Raw genomic sequence first — 18,983 nt, 5'->3', positions numbered from 1 at the left:
AGAAAGCCGGGCTTTGAGCATATTCCAGCTCTCAAAAACTAGGCCGTGCAACCGAAGCAAAACCCAGCAGCAGAGCGGGCTCCGGATGCGATCCCGGACCCCCAGCGCCTGCACCTGCCTCCCCCCCCTCTGCCCTGTTGGTGCCCAGGGAAAATCCCAAACCTGTGCGGTGCTGAGCAGGGAAAACGTGGGTTCTGAGCGTGTTTCCAGGTGTGCAAAAAGCCCTGACACCCGCCCCAGCTTGGGCGCATCCTGCCCGGTCTCCAGAAGGGTTTATCCACGGAGCATCCCCGTGTGAATAAGGGAAACCCTAATTCCTCTGCCCCGTGGGGACAGGACATGAGTGGAAACCAGGCAGTGTCGCTGCAATCGGTCACCAGTGAGTGGCAGCCACCCCTTGGGGACAGGGCAGCGTCCCCAGCACCGCTCTGTGGGAGCAGCTCAGACCCACATATCCACCAGGACGGGCTCAGGCTGTTCCCTCCTGCTCCGGCCGCGCGTCTGAGCCGGTGACGTGCACAAATCCGCCGTCTCCGGGACTTTCCTTGCCTGGCTGGAAACCAGGAGCGCATCCAAAACGGAGCAAGAGGAGATGTGCACGTGCCTGCGCGCTGCCAGCCGCCGTGCCACCGCCGCAGCAGCCGAGCCCTCGGCCGCACGTGCAAATGTTTCTTCTTCTCCCCTTCCTCCTCCCTGCACCCGCGCCCTCGGCACGCCCCGGCCGCGGTGAGCTCAGCGCCCTGCCTGCGTCTGCAGCGCCCACGGCGAGAGGAAACCCGCAGCTCGCCCTGTTCCTGCAGGTGTGCCTCCAACCGCCGAGGGGCTCGGGGCAACTCGTGCAAGGGACGGGGAGGAGAGGAAAAGAAGAGGGTGAGGAAACCCCCGGCGATGCCGCGCTCGCCGGCTAACCGATGGCCCCGTCGCCTCCGGGCGCAGCGCGCCGTGCCCCCGGCTCCATCGGTTAAACCGAAGCCGTGCCGCGCTTCCTCTGATGGCAGCACCAACCGTCCTTCCCCGCCGCAAGCTGCCGAGCCCCAAAATAATTCTGCAGCCCTGCCAGGGCCGCGCTCCGACAGCTCCCGTGTCGCAGGAGCAGGCAGCCGGAGGGGGCCTTACGCTCTCCTGCAGAGCCCTCGCCAGAGCTGGCCCTCCAGGCTGGAAAATCCTTCGCGAGCTGTGACAACCTCCGCAGCTCAGGAAGAGGCGAGAGATGATTAAGGCTGGCTGAAATCTCGCAGGACCCTGCCGGCTGAGAGGCCCCCCCTGTGCACGAGAGAGAAACACCCCGGGGCTGCTCCTCGCAACCTGCGCCTCCCCCTCACCTTCGCACGGGGCCGGGCACGGAGCAAGGCCAGGAACCAGGTCACCGCCGCCCGTTTCCAGGCAGCAAAGGTTTGGAAGAGCAGAGGATCATTTAGCAGAGCGCCAGCGAAGGTTCAGAGCAGAGCCTTCAAATTACACGCTACAGAGCACTTTCCCTGCCTAAAAGGTCTCTGAAATGACTGTGGCGGCTCGGAAACGCAGCGCTCTGCGTGCAATCGTTCCCTGGGGCTTGCAGAGGAGACGGAGCTGGGAAAGGGGAGAGGTGGGACCGCGGTGCCCGGCACGGGCAGCCCCTCCAGCAGCCGAGGACACGCTGCTGCTCCTGGGCACCCAGCACGGCCCCGCGCCGCTTCCCTAAAGCTCCCCGGCAGTTTCTACTGGTCGTGCTATTTTTTGTTATTGTTGTGCTTTTTTTTTTTTTTTTTTTTCCCTTTCTCATTTCTCACTTCCTGCCTTGAACTTCACACAGCTCCCCGGCCCCGGAGCTGCTGTTCAGGGCTTTTGGTGACCCCCAGCACCACGCACAGCCCCCCACGGAGCCCCCCCAGCACCACCAGTGCGCTCACCAGGCCTCCAGGTGATGCCACGGGGCTCAGACCTGATGTATGCCGGGGGGAGAGCAGGGAGCAGAGAGCGCTCAGGGGGAACCTGTCCTCTCCATTTCCCTTCCCATCCTTCTCCAGCCCGTCCCCCAGCAGCTCGAGCTCCATTTTCACCAGGCGGTGACAGCCACCAGCAGACCCGCTCTGAGCGCGCAGCCCCGGGGCACCACACGCAGCCAGCCCCCGCCTCGCCACCCGCGTGTCCCCTCATCCTCTCTCACGGGTGACAGCTCCCACATCCGCAGAGCCACCAGCACGGTGCTGCTCAGCCACCCGGGGTGAGCTGCCACCCCAGGAAAGGCGGCTGCAGCGTCCCACAGCCCTTTGGGATGCCCTGCAAAGTCCCAGCACCCGGTGAGGAAACTCCTGGAGCCTCCAGCAGGCTCCGGTGATGCCCAGAAGCTGGAGGCGAGCTGGGAGAGCCCTCCAAAGGTGCTGGCACCACCAGAGCCGCCCTCCCTTCGCCTCGCACATGCAAAACCCTCACTGTTGTTTTGGGGAGGGCAAAAAACCACCGCTTGGGGAGGTCACCAGAGGACAGGCAGCCTGGGGACCGCTCGCCGCCAAGGGGAGCGCAGGCAGGAACCGGTGGCCACAAGAAGCCTTCGCCAAGCCAAATCTGCTCACATCTAAGGGCCGGCACCATGCTCGGTGAAAGGCGGCGGGGAGCGAGCGCGCACCCCAGCAGCTCCCCGCTCTGACGTCAATGAAAACCTCCGGCAGGTCCGCGACGTCAGCCGCGACGCATCGCGACCGGCCCCAGAGCCCTCGAGGTGCCAACCCCCTAGAACTGGGGGGTCCACGGCTCCCTCTGGACCCCCAGCTGGGAGAGCACCCAGGGGGGTGAATGCTTGCAGGGGGTGGTGGCAAAAGGGTGGGCACGGGGGCAATTGCAGCTGAAAGGCAGCTCCAGCAGAAAGATCTCCGGGGGGGCGCAGGGGTCTCAGCCCACCTTGATGCAGGGGGGCTTCAAATGCACAAAGTTGCATCCTCCTGAGCTGGAGGATGCTGCTGGGGGGGGGGCACGGGGAGCCTAATTGCTCCTCCACAGCCTGGGGGGAGGCAGTGAGAGGTTCCCTGGCCCCTGTGCCATCACCGAGCTCCAGCCAAGCTTGTGCCTGGGGAGAGGGGGGGTCCAGAACGGGAGGCGGTTGCAAATGCAAAGCACGGCACGCGCAGCGCAATGGGAGCACAGCCTGAATGCAGCGCAGGGGCCGCGGGGATGGAAAGGGAAAGAGGAAGGGGAAAGGGAAAGAGAAAGGGAAGAGAAAGGAGAGGGAAGGGAAGGGAAGGGAAGGGAAGGGAAGGGAAGGGAAGGGAAGGGAAGGGAAGGGAAGGGAAGGGAAGGGAAGGGAAGGGAAGGGAAGGGAAGGGAAGGGAAGGGAAGGGAAGGGAAGGGAAGGGAAGGGAAGGGAAGGGAAGGGAAGGGAGGGGAAGGGAAGGGAGGGGAAGGGAAGGGAAGGGAAGGGAAGGGAAGGGAAGGGAAGGGAAGGGAAGGGAAGGGAAGGGAAGGGAAGGGAAGGGAAGGGAAGGGAAGGGAAGGGAAGGGAAGGGAAGGGAAGGGGCTGCAGCACACACCACCGGTGCCACCGCGGCTCCAGCAGCAGCAGCACGGCCGCAGCCGCCAGCGCGGTGCAATCGCAACGCGACGCCCCCCGGCTCGCCGCCCCGCGCCTGTCACCCCCCCTTCCCCTTCCTTCCCTTTTCCCTTCCCCTTCCCTTTTTCCCCTTCCCCTCCCCAAACCTCCCTCTCTATCCCGGGCCCTCCCCGGGCGGCGCTCCCGGTGCGCAACGGCCCTGCCGGCGGAGCGCATTAAAAAAAAAAACCCTTTTCCTCCCCGGTGACCCCCCCACGGTTCCTCCCCGGTCCCCCCCCCGGCTGCAGCAGCCTCTTACCGGGCGGGCCGTGCCCCGCTGCGTCTCAGCGGCGGCGCTGGGCGGGGGTGGCCCCGGCGGCCATCCCCGGGCGGCCGCGCCGCTGTCCGCCGCCGTGCGAGCCGCCTCGGCGGTGTCAGCGGGCGGGAGCCCCGCGCGGCGCCGGGAGGGAGGGGAGGAAAGTCGGGGGCATGACCGAGCGCCGTCGGAAGTGCATTCGTTGCCCGTCGCCCTCCCCGCGACGGCGGCGACATCTGCCGGCGGGGAGCGCGCACCGCGAGGCGCGCACCGGGCTGCGCGCAAAAAAAAAAAAAGGGGGTGAGGGGGGCGCGGCGCAGGGAATCGCGGGGTAGAAAGGGGGGAGGGAGGGGTGCTGGGCATCGTGGGGTGGGTGTGGGGTGATGGGGGGGTGGGGGGTGAGGGGGATCGGGAATCGCGGGGGGGGTGTGGGGTGATGGGGGTGAGGGGTACTGGGTATCACCAAGTGCGCGCGGTGCACGGGGGGTGATGGGCAGCGGGTACCGGGCATTGTCGGCTGGATATGATGTGGTGGGGGTGATGGGGACTGGGTACTGGGCATCGCCGGCTGGATATGGTGTGCTGGGGGTGATGGGCACTGGGTACTGGGCATTGCTGGGTGCCCTCGGGGTGCTGGGGGTGATGGGCACCATGTACCAGGCATCGCCGGCTGGATACGGTGTGCTGGGGGTGAGGGGTACCGGGTACCGGGCATCACCAGCTGCACCTGGAGCACTGGGGGTGATGGGCACGAGGTACTGGGCATCACCAGCCATGCACCACGCTCGGGGTACCCCCGGCCACACGTTGGGTGTGATGGGCACTGGGTATTGCCAAACACACACCGGGTATCGTACGCCAGGCACGCAGCACTGGCTGCCATGCACTGGGTACCCACAGCATGGTGGGTATGGGTACTGGGTGGCACTTACTGGGCTGCATGCAGCAGGAACTGGTGCCAGGCACAGCAGGGGGGAGCGCACTGAGCACCGGGGACCAAGCACCAGATCCTGCAGCAAGGTTTAGGTCTGGATTTGGAGCTGGGTCTGTGCCTGGGTTTGGATTCACGTTTGGTTGAGGGTTGGGCAACGCGTGGATCTGCACTTGGATCAGGGTCTGGGTTTGGATTGGGATTTTGGATCCATGTCTGGATCTGCACTCAGAGTGGGATTCAGCTCCTCATCCAGATCTGCTTCTGCATCTGAATCTGGAACATGCATCCTTCACAAAAACACAGAGGTGGCACTTCTGACACCCCCCCAAGCACCCTGCAGCAGCCCCACAGGTGCACTGAGCACCACCACGCCACGGGGCGCTCACCTGCTTCCTGGTGAGGGTTTGTGCACCGTGTCCCGAGCACCACGGGGACCTCCATGGAGGATCTGGGGGCTGCAGCAGCCATGGCAGGAGCCTTGGGGAGGGACAAGATGGCACCGGTCCCACTCGCCTTGGACGGTCACCAGCCATGCGTCTGGGGCTGAACGTGCTCCAAGGAGGGGCCGGGGTCAGGGAGGGGGATGAGTGCAGGAAACATATTAAGTGAGGAAAATTGGCTGCAGGCAGCACTGCTGCCTAGTGCTTACTTGGTATTTTCCTCTCCGTCAGGTGTCTGCTATAAGCCCTTTCTGGGTAGCGCTTGCAGCTGGTTAACTGTTTGTGCTGCAGAGGGGCCGCCAGCCTCCAGCACCCGCTCTGCACCAAGCAGGGGGGCACCCAGCACCCCCCCACCGTGCTTGTGGCCCCTGGAGCTCACGCCCGGGTTCGGCCCCAGCAGCTCGTGCAGGTATTTTAACAGGGAGCTCCTGGGCTCTTTCAGCCCAGCTGCTAATTTGTAATCCCGTTCTCCTGGTAAAATAAAAGCCTCTCTTATTCCTGCGCGCGAGAGCCAAAGCAAAACTATGAGGAAGTGCCCTGTTTGCAGAACATGCTGTGAAACGCACAAAGGAAACGAAGAGAAAACAGCGTTTTGCACGTTTTTTAGCCTCATTTCAGCTGGGACTTGGAACCGCAGAAGGGAAATCTTTTCCAGCAGGATGTGCATAGCAAGGGGGGGGGGAGGTGGTGCTGAGCTGCTTGGCTGCTGGCGTCCCTCTGGAGCAGGGCCACCTGCCTGCCGGGGCACGGCAACCTCTGCGATGTCCCCAGGGGGTGCCAGGTCCCTGGGGGTCCCGGGTTGCTGCGGGGGCTGGAGCCGTGTGTCCCCAAGGGGCCGGCGGGGCACGGATGGAGGCGGATGGCAGGAAATACCTGCAGCTCCACCGCGGCCCCGCCAAGCCCAACAACGGGGCGCGTGTTCGCAGGGCGGCCACGGCGGGAGGAGCCTCCGAGGGACACACGGGCCATTGTTCCTCGGGCACGGGGCGGAAATTCAGCTGGGCCCGTGGTGTGACGCTGCCGGGCTCTGGGCTCGGGCTGCGAGTGGGACCGAGGAGCTGCCAGCGTGGGTCAGGATGGGAATGGGTCAAACGCAGCGCCCGGTGGCTGAGCTGCATGTGCCGGCGGTGGGGCAGGCACCAAGGGGGCTCGCTCGCTCCTTGGCACGTGCCTGCAGCTTTTTGCCTCACCAAAGCTCTTGCAGATACTCATCTTGTCCCCTCTCAGAGCTCTGCTGTCTGTCTGTCTGTCTGTCTGCGCTCTTGCCGTAACCTGGAAGGACATCTCTCATGTGGTCTGGTGCTTGGCAGTTCCAACAAGCACTCCCTGGTGTTTTCCTTTCGCTTGCACAGCGCCTTTTACCACTAACTCCCCCCCAATTTCTTAGTAAAAAGCAAGAAAAAGCCTTGCAGAAAGCGCCCAGTGCTGCAAATCCCTAATTACCCTCAGCTCCTCCTAAAAAAAAAAAGGGATTCCCATCGAGGAGCACCGCTGCCAGGGGCAAAGGGCTGCAGGCACTGCAGGGCAGCCAAAAATGCTGCTGCTCCCTGCCACCACTGTGAGGATACTGAGAGGGTTTCATCCCGTTGCAGCTCTCCCAACCAAATCCCAAAACATCAGCACTCGCCTTCCCCCGGCTTCCAGAAACGAGGGCGTTTCTCGGAGGCAGGCTGCGAGCCGGGGGCGAGGAGAGGACGTGCAGCTCTCCTCTGCGGCCCCCGCGCTTTGCCCTTTCTCAGGAACTGGCCAGCTTGTTCCCATTAGGAGGAGCCGAGGATCCAAGCAGTCCTCAATGGCCAGGAGAGGATTTGCTGATCGTTCCCTGGGATGATGGCGAGCGAGGTGCCTGGCACGGAACGATCCTTTTATGGTAAAATTAAGGACGAGTGCTTGTGCCGATTTGCATCTGAAGTTGATTGATACGTGGCATTAATGCACACGCAGATAATTTTGTGTTTGGAGATCGCTGAGCAAGGAGGAATTTTTATTTGGGGTCAAAGATAAGGGCATGGTGCGGAGATGAAATATGCAGGTTTTTTGATCAGTGTCACAGGCGGCGCGCTCCTCGTTGCTGGGCAAGGTGGTGGCAGGCCCCCATCACCCACTCCTGTCCTCGCTTTTAAGTGCTTTGGGTCCGTGCCCGAGGCGAGGAGCAATCCCCTTGCTGTCAGTTCCAACTTCCTGAGCGCTGGAGTTCCCCATCACGAAAAAAAAATATATAGAAACCTCGCTTTTATTTCATGTATTTATTTTTTGGGGCAGGCAGGAGGATGCGCCATGGAGAAGCATTATCCGAACAGCGCGGTGCAGCTCGCTCGTTCCGGGAAAGGTGCGGGCAGAGCGCTGCCAAGCGAACAATGCCTTTCAAACCCACCTCTGGCAGCCTGCACCGAAGCCGTCAGCAAAACCCCGGCCCTCCCAGCTGCTCAGCGCCGCTGCCTGCCCTTGTGCCAGCCCTCGTGACACGTCCCCGGGTGCTGCGAGGTGGCCGCTGTCAGGCAGGGAGGTGCACGGGGTCCCCTCGCAGTGCTCGACCTCTCCGTTTTGCTGCGTGCCAAATGCAACCGGGATTTTTGGGGAGCCTGGGGGGGGTCCACCCTGGATATCTGGTCCCTTGGCAGCGAGGACACGGGCTCAGCAGGGGCTCGGCGGTGCTGGTTTGGTGCTTCCCAGGCTGTGAGGGATGAGGAGCTGGGGGCAAATTTCCTAAAAACATCCCCGTGCCGGGACTCGGAGCAGCCGGTGCCCGTCCATCTTCCAGCCGGAGCTCCCGGGGCTGCTGTGGCAGGGGCAGGAAGCAAGAGGCAGCTCCATCCGTGGGGCAAAGTCAGCCCTAACGGAGGGAACGGGGCAGGAATTAATTAGGCAGATCCTCAACGGCTGGGAACTCGGCACAAACACCAGAAGCCTGGGGTCCCCTTCACCTCTTGGATCGTGTCCCAGCACCACCGCATCCCCTCCGACGGCAGGGCAGGGTGGCAAACACCCTCTTCATCCTCCTCCACCCTCCTCCTCCTCCATCCAGGCGATGGGAGGAAGAAAGGGATGGGAAAGAGGAGGGAGCAGCGCTGAGGAGCAAAATAGGCAGTGCTACAAAGAGCCCCGAGAAACCACTGGTGCTCGAGGCCATCCCCGCTGCGAGGCCAAGCGGCTTTTTCCAGGCCAGGCAGGGGAAGCCCGGAGGAAAAGGGACAGGGGCGAGGGGAAGAGGGGGCAGCCCCAGGACGTGTGCCCGAGCCCCAGGAGGTTTGTGAGGCTGCCGAGCGTTTCGGGGATGAAAGCTGCCCCGGGGCCCCTCCCAGCGAGCAGCAGCGCTGCGGGCATCGCGTTTGTCTGGCTCGTGGCTTCCTCATTACGCCGAGAAGGAGGTATATATATTAAAAAAAAAAGGCATTGCAAAAACAAAACGAAAAAAAAAGGGAAAACCTACAACAACACAAAACGCAGCGCCGGCTCCAACCCCCCCTCCCCACACCATCTCCACCACCCAACAACAACCAAGAAAGGCAAGATCTTTCCTAAGCCCGGAAGATGTCACCATAGAAACAGAAATCAGAGCCACTCCAAGGATCCTGCCGCCTGGGAAGGCGATAAAATGTTTTCTATCGATTGCTGTCGGGAAAGTCACTGCTGATAAGCCATCCGAGGAGAAATGGAGCAGGGACGCGGGGATGGGGGGGAGCTCTTCAAAGGAGCCTCTTGACGGGCTCTTGGCTCGCCCCGTGGGGAGCTTGGGGTCTGAGAGGTGCCGGGGGTGGGTGCAGTGCCCCGGGCTGTGTGCGTGCAGATGGAGAGGTGTGAGCCCTCCGTGCCTTTGGTGTGCCCTGGGTGTGCTCTGGCAGCTCTTCATGGCACAAAAGCACCGCATCGGGGTGGTTGGTGGAGGTGGGGGCGCTTTGTTTTGCTCCTGGTGTGGCATGGCCAGCCTTTCACATCCCCCTTTTGCTCCGAAATGTCAGGGGAAAACCCCGTGGCGCTGCTTTGGCTGGGCAGCACCGTGCCCACCAGCCCCGTGCCCTTGCAGGACTCGGTCCCAGGTTTACCCCCACGCAGGGGGACCCCACGCAAACACCCCGGGGCCCTCGGCACACCCGGCATCACCTCTGCAGCTCGGAGCATCCCCAGCGTGGCAGCGGGATCTGCCCCGCAGCTCTTCCCGGGGCGCTGCTCAGCGCGGGGGCCGGCTCGCGCGCCCTTTGAAGAGACAGCAAATCCTATTATCTGCTCATTCCTCTCGCAGCGTGAAATCTCAGAGCATTCACCAGCAGCTGAGTGTGGTCTGCCGCCTGCAAGCCCCGCGTTGCCTCCGCTCCCGTGCGCACAGGGTAGGGGTGGGGGGGTCTCCAGGTCTCCACGGATGCGCCCCGAGATCCGGAGATCTGGGACCCTACAAAACGGGGACCCTACAAAACGGGGACCCTACAAGCCTCCAGCAGCAAGGTGTGAAGGATTTGGGGTTCAGGAAAGCAGGGTTTGGGGCTGATTTCCCCTCTTCTCACCCGCGGGGAGCCGAGCTGTGGCTGCAGCCTGCGCAGCCCCACGTCATTAGGGCCGGGAAGGTGGCAACCCGGCGCGCACTCCCCATCCCCGCGGCAGCTCTGCTGCCAGTAATTGGCAGCAAGAACAGAGGCAGCTAATCCCGGCCAGCGGGGGATGCAGGCACGCTGATGTCTGCCGTGAAAAGCACCCTGGCAATAGGAGGAGCTGGGGGAAGAATACACTCCTGGGCACAATCTGCGGCCCCGGAGAGCTGGTTGGGTGCCACCGGGAGCATTTGCCGGGGATTTTGTTAATGATGCAGGCGCAGCCTTCCCAGCTTGGCCCGTGTTAAAGCCCTGGCTCGCACGAGCTGAGGCTGTTTGGCTTGAACTTCGACCAGCTGCTTTCCACTGCCTGGTGGATTTTTTGCCTCCTGACTGGGTGGCTCCGCGCGATAGGGGAACAAAGGAGCGGCTGGGGGGGGAGATTTCACCCCCAGGGTGGATTTTTGGAGAGGGAAGGAAGGGTTAAGCAAGGTCTTGTTACTGGGTTATTTTAGGATGGCAGCGCTGAAGGGAGCGCAGGAGGGTTTCTGCGCACAGGGGAAGATGGAGTTTAATCAATATTGACAAGAGCCGTTCACCAAAACGCGCTCTGTCGCTAATGAAAGCCAGACCTGGTGACTCCCCGGGGAAGGACGGCTTTGGGAAAAAGGAGAAGGAGGCACTGGGAAAGTCACGGCTCCCTCTCATGCTGCTTTTATAAAACCAGGCTGCATTTGGGGTTGATTTTCCCAGCCTGCAAAGATTTGGCTCATAGGTGCGGGATACCCATGGCATGAAGCGAGGGCCCCGTCCCCACAAGGACCTGTCCCTCTGATGGCACAGCACATGGAGAAGAAGCCAGCTGGGGGCTGCAGCCACTGCAGCTGCCTCCTGGCATTTCCCCACTGCTGCCAGCTCCGTGCCGGGGCTGGGGCATCACCCGGGGCCACCACCACCAGCCCAGGCCGTTCCCAACCACTCGTGCCCTATTTCTTTCTGCTCTGCTTTTTCTTTTCTTCCACCCAGCCATTTATCTCTGCGTTTCCCCAGCCTCAAACTGAAGATCCAGGCATTTTCCTGCTCCGGCACAGCGTGGGTGCAGCCCAGAGACCCGACCCCAGCACGGGCAGGGGGCAGTGGGCTGAGGTGGGATCCTTCTCCTTCTGTAGGGCATCCCCCAGGCTCCTGGCACGGCCACGGGGCTGCTCCCGGAGCAGGGGGAGGTGAGCGAGACGCAGTTGGAAAGGAGGAAGGTTTTGATCCCCCGCCAAGCCCTCACAACCCTGTCCAAGTTCACACTGGCAGATAATGAGCTTTAATGAGCAGGTCACACTAATTGGTAAGTGATCCCAGACCCATCTGTGGCAGAGGCGGAGGAAGAGCAGAGGCAGCACCGGGCGAGGAGAAGGGATGGGGCTGCCTGGGCTGGTTTGGGAGCAGGGGCTCTGCGGGTGTGGGGACAACCCTGGGCAGGGTTTGCAATCAAAACCCCGAGCAGGGTTTGCAGGCACGACCCCAAACAGCACTTCCAAGCAGGACAAGCGGGGTTTGCCAGCAGAACCACGAGCAAAGGTTGCAGGAGTCCTTGGCCAGCTTTGCGAGCATCCCCAGTACAAGGTGGGTAGCCAAAAAAGAGGCAGGGGCGCAGCTTGCCTCCCAATCCCAATTTCTTTAGCAAGCACAAAGGGGGCACGGGGAGCTGGAGGTTTTCACACAGCAGCAGGCAGGAGGAGGCCAGCTTGCCCCCGCAGCCCCGAGCCGAACAGGGCAGAGTGGCAGACGTATGGCGCTGACAAGGCAATCCTAATCGGAGATCATTGTAAATTCCCCTCTCAAATGGAGTGGAAAAATGCTATTAAGCTAATATAGCATCGCGGGGGAAGGACGCCCCGCCACCGCGGTCTCCAGGGAATCGAGGCCGTAAGGAGGGGAAGGAGCAGGAATATTTGGGGCAGGGGGAGCTGCCCGGCCCTGCCCTGCTGCTCCCTGCCTCAGTTTCCCCAAGAGGCTGAGGGATGGGGAGCTCTGCCGCAACCCCAGCCTGCTGCTCGCTCTCTCTGACCCATCCTGCATCACCTGTGCTCCTTGCCAGCAATTTTTCCCCCTTTCTGGTGCCACAGCCCAGTGCATCCCAGTATAGCCCAGCACCGCGCTGTGCAGCCGGGGCAGGTACGGCTGGAGCCGGGGCCACCTAAATTGCATTTTTGGGGTGCTGGGACCCCCCCAGGTGAGGCCGGTCCCCAAACCACAGGCTCCTCGCCTGCAGCACAGGGTGCAGCAGCAGCCGTGCTCCCTTCCCGACACTAAGTGGCAGCCTCTGCCCGGCTTTGGGGCAGCACCCGGGCAGCAGAGCCTGGGGGCTGCAGGCAGGGGCAGGGAGATGCAGCCTGCTGTGGGGCTGCAGCATGGCCAGGGGGTTCAGGAAAACCCATAAATGTCAGGCTGCAGGCAGCGTGCTGGGTGTTATCCCCTCCGGCACGGCCACGGTGCCAAGCTGAGCCCTGCCCGGGTGCCACCAGGAGCACAGCGAGCGGCTGGCAGCTCTTGGCACCAGCTGCTGAGCTCCACTCCCCACGTCTGGGGATGAAAACACGCGGCTTATACCTGCCTGCCGCAGGTATTTCCAGGGGCTGGCATCCCGCCGTGGTGATTTGTGGTGCTGTAAAGCAGCACAGGGACAGAAACGAGCCCTGGGAGCCGCGTCCTGACCGTGCCCGCGAGCGCGCAGCGTGCCCACGCTGTGCAGGGTGCTGGGGGCAACACGGCTGTTCCTGCTGCAAAAGGGGGGGAAAGAAATTCAGCAGCCAGCCCGGGGGTTGTGGTGGAAGCCCAAGCTTCTCCACAGGTTGGGGCCAGCATCACCCGAGGACGTGGTGGCTCTGGCCCTGCTGCCCCTGGATTGCAGCTGCGAGCACCGAAAACGCTCCAAAAGCGCAGCCCCAGCTCGTGGCTAATTCCCCTATCCAAAAAATAAACACATCCTGGAGAAACCCAGCCTCCAGCCGAGCTGGGGAGGACCAGTGAGCTCTAAAACCCAGTCCTCCGCCACCCCTAACCCCACTGGCTTCCCACTTTTCCCTCATCTCCCAGCTGCCGTGCCCCAGCCGGGGCTGCTGAGTTATTTCCCTCTCTGTCGGACGATTTGTGGCCACCTGCCTCGGCTCGGGGGGATCAGGGCTGCTCGCAGGAACCATCCAGCATCTCCCCCCCTTCCCCCGGCATAAATCAGCGGGGCGGGCAGCTGATTTCAGCGGGGCTGATTTACGCCTCGGGAGGACGCTCCCAAGTACCTCCGTGATTTAGCAACCCCATTAGGGCCCTGCCACTTCTGCGGGATGGACGCAGCGGGTCGCTTTGTCTTCTCCTGGCGGCTGCAGCCCCCCGGCCCCGCTCCCCGAGCAGGGGAACCTGAAAAGCTCCTCGCTGATTTACAGCAGGCAGGAGAAGCCGGTCCCATCTGCTTCCCCAGGCACCTACTCGATTTTTTTTTTATATTTTTTATTTCAATAAAAGCCACCCATGAGAGCTAGCTGCAAGAGGCGACGGGGCTGCTGTGGAAGCGCCTTTCATGGAGACGCTTCTCGGGGAGGCAGAAGCTGCGAGGCAGCAGGAGCTGAATTTGCCTCCGCAGGAACCCTGGAGAAGCAGAGGAGCCGAGCATCACGCCGCAGATGGGAGGATGAGGCAGACAAGCCAAAAAAGTCACCCAAAAAAAAAAAAAAAAGGAAAAACTCCTGGCGGGGCTCTCTCAGCCTCCTTTCCCCAGCCCTGTGCGCACCGGGGGCACGGTGCTGCTCACGGCGCTCTGCGGCCCCTTCTCCAGGCACACAAATGGAGAAAACCACACAGGCAGCACCGCTCACCCCTCAGCCAGGCTGACAAATGACTAAACGACCACAGCAGCACTTTGCAGCATCATTTTTTTTTTTTTTCCTCTTTTTTTTTTTCCAGCAGATTTAGCAGCAGACCGGCTTTTACGGCGCGGCTCTCCTTGCCGTCGCCTTATCCATCCCCCGTAATGCACCCCCCCCTACGAGAAACGAGGGAAGCAGTTAAAAACGGGCCATTTCAGGGAAACGGCACTTCGTGGAGGCACCCCCCTTACAAAATGGCTCCTGGAGGAGCTGCTGCAGCCCTCCGTGCTCTGATTGCGAGGCCAGGCAATTAGCAGAGCAAGCTGGGCTCGCAGGTGGGGGCTGGCTGCTGTGGCAGGGTGCTGAGCCCGGCAGCAGGGGCTGAACAAGCAGGGCTGAGCTCGCCCAGGGTCAGGGGGAAGATTTGCAGGTCCTGAGGGTGGGAAGAGGGCTGAATCCATCCCTGGGTTGGAGGCTGGATGGTTGGAGGAGCACCTGGGGGGCGGCTGTGCGCAGGAGGCTTTGCCTGCCGCAGATAACGCCAGCCCAGCGAGCAGGATGGAATTAAAACTCCCCGTGGGGAAAACCTGTCTCGCGGCTGGCTTGGCAGCCTTTCCGCCTGTGCCTCGCTCGTCTCGGTGGCAGTCTCAACACCGTGGGCTGCTCCACGGCTTTTTTTTTTGGGGGGGAAGGTTGCTGCTGCATCGCCCCGGCACCCAGCTGGGGCCCCCGGGGCGCAGCTTCTCCCACTGCACCTGGGTACAACCAAAAGCCAGGGCTGCTTTGTTCCCTTGTGGCACTGTTGCCACCAGGAGCATTGTGTCCTGAGCATCTTCCCTTGTTCCCTGCCGGGGACATCGCCAGGATTTGCCACCCTCATCCCCAGAGGTGAGGCTGGCCCCATGGGGCTGGCCCTTCCCTGCAGCCGCTCCCCTCGCAGCCGAACAGGAGCAGCTTTCTGGTGGGGAAAAGGAGGCTTCAACCTAAGATTGACCACAGGGAAAAAGGTTTTCCTGCCTAAGTATTAATTGAGATTAATTACAGCCACGGGGAAATGATTTGCATTCACTAAATCAATCACCTAGTGCTCAGCACCCCGGGTGCATTTTGCTTGCAGCTCGCCGCTTGGCTTGGGCACGTGTCCAGCGTTGACTTTTCCTGGTGTTGCACCCCCAGCGCACGCTCCCACTTCCCTCCCCAAGGCCTTTCACGCATTTCCCCCACCCCAAAGACCCTCGAGACCTCCCCTGGGCAGCTGCCTCTGCCCCAGGAGGCGAGGAGCACCTGACAGGACCGCAAAGAGCATCTCTGCTAATGCACAGGGGGGCTCTGTTCCCCTCGCCTTCTGCCCCCTGCGTCTTGCAGCAGATGTCCTCAGGTTGTTGGTGGGTTTATTTTTGTTTTTATTTTTTAATCAGTGCTTAAACACGCTGCATCATGTGCTGGCATGCCTGAGCAGCAGCCCATGGTGGGGTTTCATGGCTCCATCCTCCCTTTCCCCTCGCCTCTGCGGTGCAGCCCCATGCTGAAGGCACGATCGGTGCTGCCATCAGCTTTGTTGTACAAGAAGGGCGCTGGGGGACCCATCCCATAACCTCCCCTGGCCGAATTTCCCCCATTCCTCACCTCTCCCTTCCTTCCCTTCCTCCTCCAGGAAAACCAAGCTGCCGGCAGCTCGGTGCAGTGCTGGGCTGCGACGCTGCAGCCTTGGAGAGCCGGGGACACACCGCGTCCTGTGTGCTTGGATAGGGCTGGATTTACTTCTGGCCATAATAACCACGCAGTGCCACAGCCCTGCTGTGCCACACTACTTGGCCAAAGCATTCGTGCTGTTGGAAATCCTGGTGAAAACCAAATCGTGCTGGCCAGGCGAGGATTGGGGCTGCACGCTTTGCCCGGCACGGCTGAGGGCGGCGAGCGCGTGATGTTGTTTCTCCCTCACGGTCTCTAGGATTAGCTTAATAGCACAGGGAAATAACAGGATGAAAAATTTGCTCCCCTCCAAGCACTAAAAGCCAAGTTTCAAGGTTAATTGTCTGCCCTGTAGGAATAGCTTTTGCACGCTGCAAGGGGCTTAATTAGTGTCATTTTAGCCAAGCAGGGAGAGCGCGCCCTAAACCCGTCCTGCGTGCCCCCGAGCCCATTTTCCTCTCAACGCGGCGGTCAGAGAGGTGATGGATTGCAGGCAGCCTCCCTGCACCAGCACCCTGCCGGGCTGGATTTAGGACCGATAAGGAAACCCCAAGATCTTCTTCTCCAGCTGCGCAGCTGCAGCCTCGTGCCCCATCCCTGCGCCTTCTGCACCCACGGATGCTGCGCCCACGGGGTCTGTGCCTGGCACTTTGTGAGCTCCTTGGGTTACCCCATCATGCTGCAGTGTTATGGAGAGGGGGAAAACAAACTGTTTGCAGCCCAGCACGACATGGTTGGGCACCAGCGAGGAGCCAAGGCGAGCCATTTCCCAGCGCCCAGCATCATTCCTCGCCGGCTCCGGCTTGCGGAGCCCGCAGGGACGGCCGTGACCTCCTGCGCAATCCCGGCCAGGAGGCTTCCCTGGCCGCCTGCCCGTCTGGGCTGGAGCAGACCTTGGAGAAGAGCAGCTCATCAGGACTCCAAACTTTCCCCACGCTGAAGAATTCGCTGCAGCCCCCGCTAAACCCATCCGCTGGAGAAGCCTCCTCGTCCCCGGCCCCCACCGGGGCTGGGTGAGGGATCCGTCACCTTTTCCAGGAGGGCTCCAGCCTCTCCTCCTCCCCCCCCTGCCCTTTGGACTCCAATTTCTCCCCCAGCTGCCGATGTCCAAACGGGGCCCCAAGGGTGAGCGTGGCTCCCCAGCAGCAGCAACAAACACAAAACATCCGCCCCGACAGACGGCACCGCTGCGCGTCAAGCCCTTCCAGCCAAGGCTGTTCTCCCCTTTACAGGGATCTGGGGGATAAAAAAATAATAAAATTTAAAAAAAAGGCAAATTATTGGTGCTGCAGCCCCACATCCTGGCAAAGGGGACTTTGGGGTTTTGGTGCTTCCAGGCAGTTTCTGGCTTCCGCGGGTGTGTGAAAAAAGGAGAGACGCAGCAGAGGGAACAGGGACAGCCTGAGGGGCCTCTTGTCTGTAGAGACAAGGGGATTAAACGCCTTAAACCTTAAACAAGGTGGTTAAATACCTCCCGGCCTGCTGCAGGGGCTTTGGTTCAGAGGGAAGGAAAAACCCAGACCTCTTTTTTCAGGCCCTGTTTTCGACCACACAGACCTTTTTGTGTTCATTTATCCTTCGCCTTGCCAAAAAGGTTATGGAACAGAACCAAAATGTCAGCTCCAGCAGCTTCTTCTCCCTGAAAGCTCCTGAGCTGGCACCCAGCAGTGTCCCCCCCTCCCGGGGTGCCCACGCAGGGGGTGGCAGGGCTCCCTGGGGACAGGATTTTGGCAGGGTGAGGAGGGGGTGACAGGGTGCTGGTGCTCGCAGCTCTCCCTGCCTCCGCTGCCGGGACTGCCAGCAGCGAGGGGCAATGCATTTTTAATTCATTTAAGGGAATTAAGCTCGTCTGGGCCTGTCTGCTCACGGTTTTTCCACTTCCATTAATTTCTGAACCGCTTGCCTGGTTTTCTCAGGGTCTGGCAGGGGGGTTGGCAGCGCAGAGCTGCCCGATTTCTTGCAAAGGCAATAAACGCAGGTGGCTGAAGAGCAGCAGGACACCCTATTAGCCCTGTCCCCTGTGGGTGAAGGATGCTTCTGGTCGCCTGCCACACGGATCCTCCAGGGACCGGCTGTCTGGTGACCAGGCACCAGTTTGGGGATGTCTGGGGGAGCTGGCACGGTTGCAGCGCTCCGTGCCGGTCCGTGGCCAAGCAGGACTGGTTTCTCCCGGCTGAGAACAGTTTCTGGCTGAAGGTTAGGGGAAAGTGGAGTAAAAAGCCCTTGGGATACACCAGGGAGAAGGTTTTAAGGGCTCTGCTGGGCTCCTTCACCTGCTGCTGCTGGCAGCAGAGCCCAGCCGGGGCCGGGCTGCAAAAACAGTGCGAAATTGCTGGGGATGGGACTCAAAACCACGCAGACCCCTGCAGGATGAGCCCCTGGGGAATTTACAATCCCTCTGGATCCCAACCAGCCGTGGGTGCATTGTGAGCATGGTTTCAGCTCTGAGTTTCTCAGCTCACCCCCATCCATCAGCCCCTGGCCCCAGGGGCCGCGGGGACCCCCACGGGGCAGAGATTTTGTCCTTCTCCTGCTGCTGGATGGAGCCACAAAAGGGCAGGGGAGGCGGCTGGCTATGGGGTTTCTGCTGTCCCGGGGTTCCCAAGCTTCTCCCCACTTCCCTTCTGAGACATTTTGGCTCGTAAACAGCTGTGAATCAGAGGGGAGAGGAGAGAAGATAAAAATAACAGCAGCGGGAGCGGGTTTGAAGTAAATAGCAGCACAACATCAAAGAGGAGGGGGAGCGATGCTCCGAGGAGGTATTTATAGCCAACTCTGTGCTTCCTGGGGATAAACCTGCCTGCCCCAGTGGGAGCCCTCATCCCTCGCCCCCACGAGCACATTTCTGTCCCAGATCTGCACGTCGCCCTTCCCGGGGGGCCTGGGGTGCTTTAAGCCCCAGGTGGCACAGCACCCACGCAGCTTTTAGGGACTATTTGGGGAAGGGCTGCTGGCCCCGACAGGCTCTGAGCCTGGCTCTCCGTGGCGCTGGGTGCTTGCTGTGGGGGCTGTAAGACACAGCATGAAGCATCCCCCCCCCCACTGGCTTTGTCCCCCTGCCGGGTCCTGGATGAGGGTTTTTGATCTCCGTGGCACTCCTGGGTGCCAGGTCTGAGAGCAGGGCTGCTTGGGGTCCCCCTGCTGCGGGGACCATTAGGTGGCTTGGCTGCTCTGCTCATGGGGTCCCCCTAATAACACGCTGTGTGCCTGGAGCAGCGCAGCACCCCCGGGATGAAGATGCCTGGAGGAGTTTTTCAGAGCCTGGTTCAGCTTCGGATTCATGCACCATATGGGAAAAGGTGCTGGGGGCGCACGGAGTCACTTGGAGGCACGGGGAAAGCTGTCCTGTGCCCACCAAGCAGCTGCATGGGGATGGACCCACAGGGAAATGGGATGCCTGGGGTGTGGGACGTGTTTGTGGCCAGGTGACGGGGTGGCAGTGACCTTTGCAGCTGCCTCCTGCTTCGGGAAGCCAGCTCGCCTTAAAGCATTAGTCCCCGCGGAAGGGGCTTTGGAGGGATTTAAACGGTTTGGGGGATTTAGGGCTTAGGGGGAGAGCAGAGTGGCAATAAACCCTGCAGCCGGCTGTGCAGGATCAGGGCATTTAGGAGAAGGGAAAGCTTGGGGAGGATTTCTGCCCCCAAAGCCCCGAAATCTCCTCGCTGCGGCGGCGCGGGGGCTGCTGCTCCCTCATCAGAGCCAGAGGTTTGCAATTAAGCGCC

The 18,983-nt window shown here is 61.5% G+C and overlaps 1 protein-coding gene across 2 annotated transcripts in view; it reads right to left on the bottom strand.

Moving 5' to 3' along the window:
- RAI1 (retinoic acid induced 1) overlaps nt 1–3,979 on the bottom strand; it is a 70,331-nt gene extending 66,352 nt beyond the window's left edge. The window contains exon 1 of one of the 2 annotated variants that reach the window (XM_072023880.1): nt 3,822–3,979. The gene's annotated coding sequence lies outside the window, so the exon portion shown is untranslated. The remainder of the gene's footprint in view (nt 1–3,821) is intronic. The other variant, XM_038187021.2, reaches the window with a different exon arrangement.
- Nucleotides 3,980–18,983: the final 15,004 nt, after the last annotated feature.

This window comes from Anas platyrhynchos, chromosome 15 (assembly GCF_047663525.1).
Source record: "Anas platyrhynchos isolate ZD024472 breed Pekin duck chromosome 15, IASCAAS_PekinDuck_T2T, whole genome shotgun sequence".
NCBI lineage: Eukaryota > Metazoa > Chordata > Aves > Anseriformes > Anatidae > Anas > Anas platyrhynchos.
This window is presented reverse-complemented; position numbering and strand designations above follow the sequence as displayed.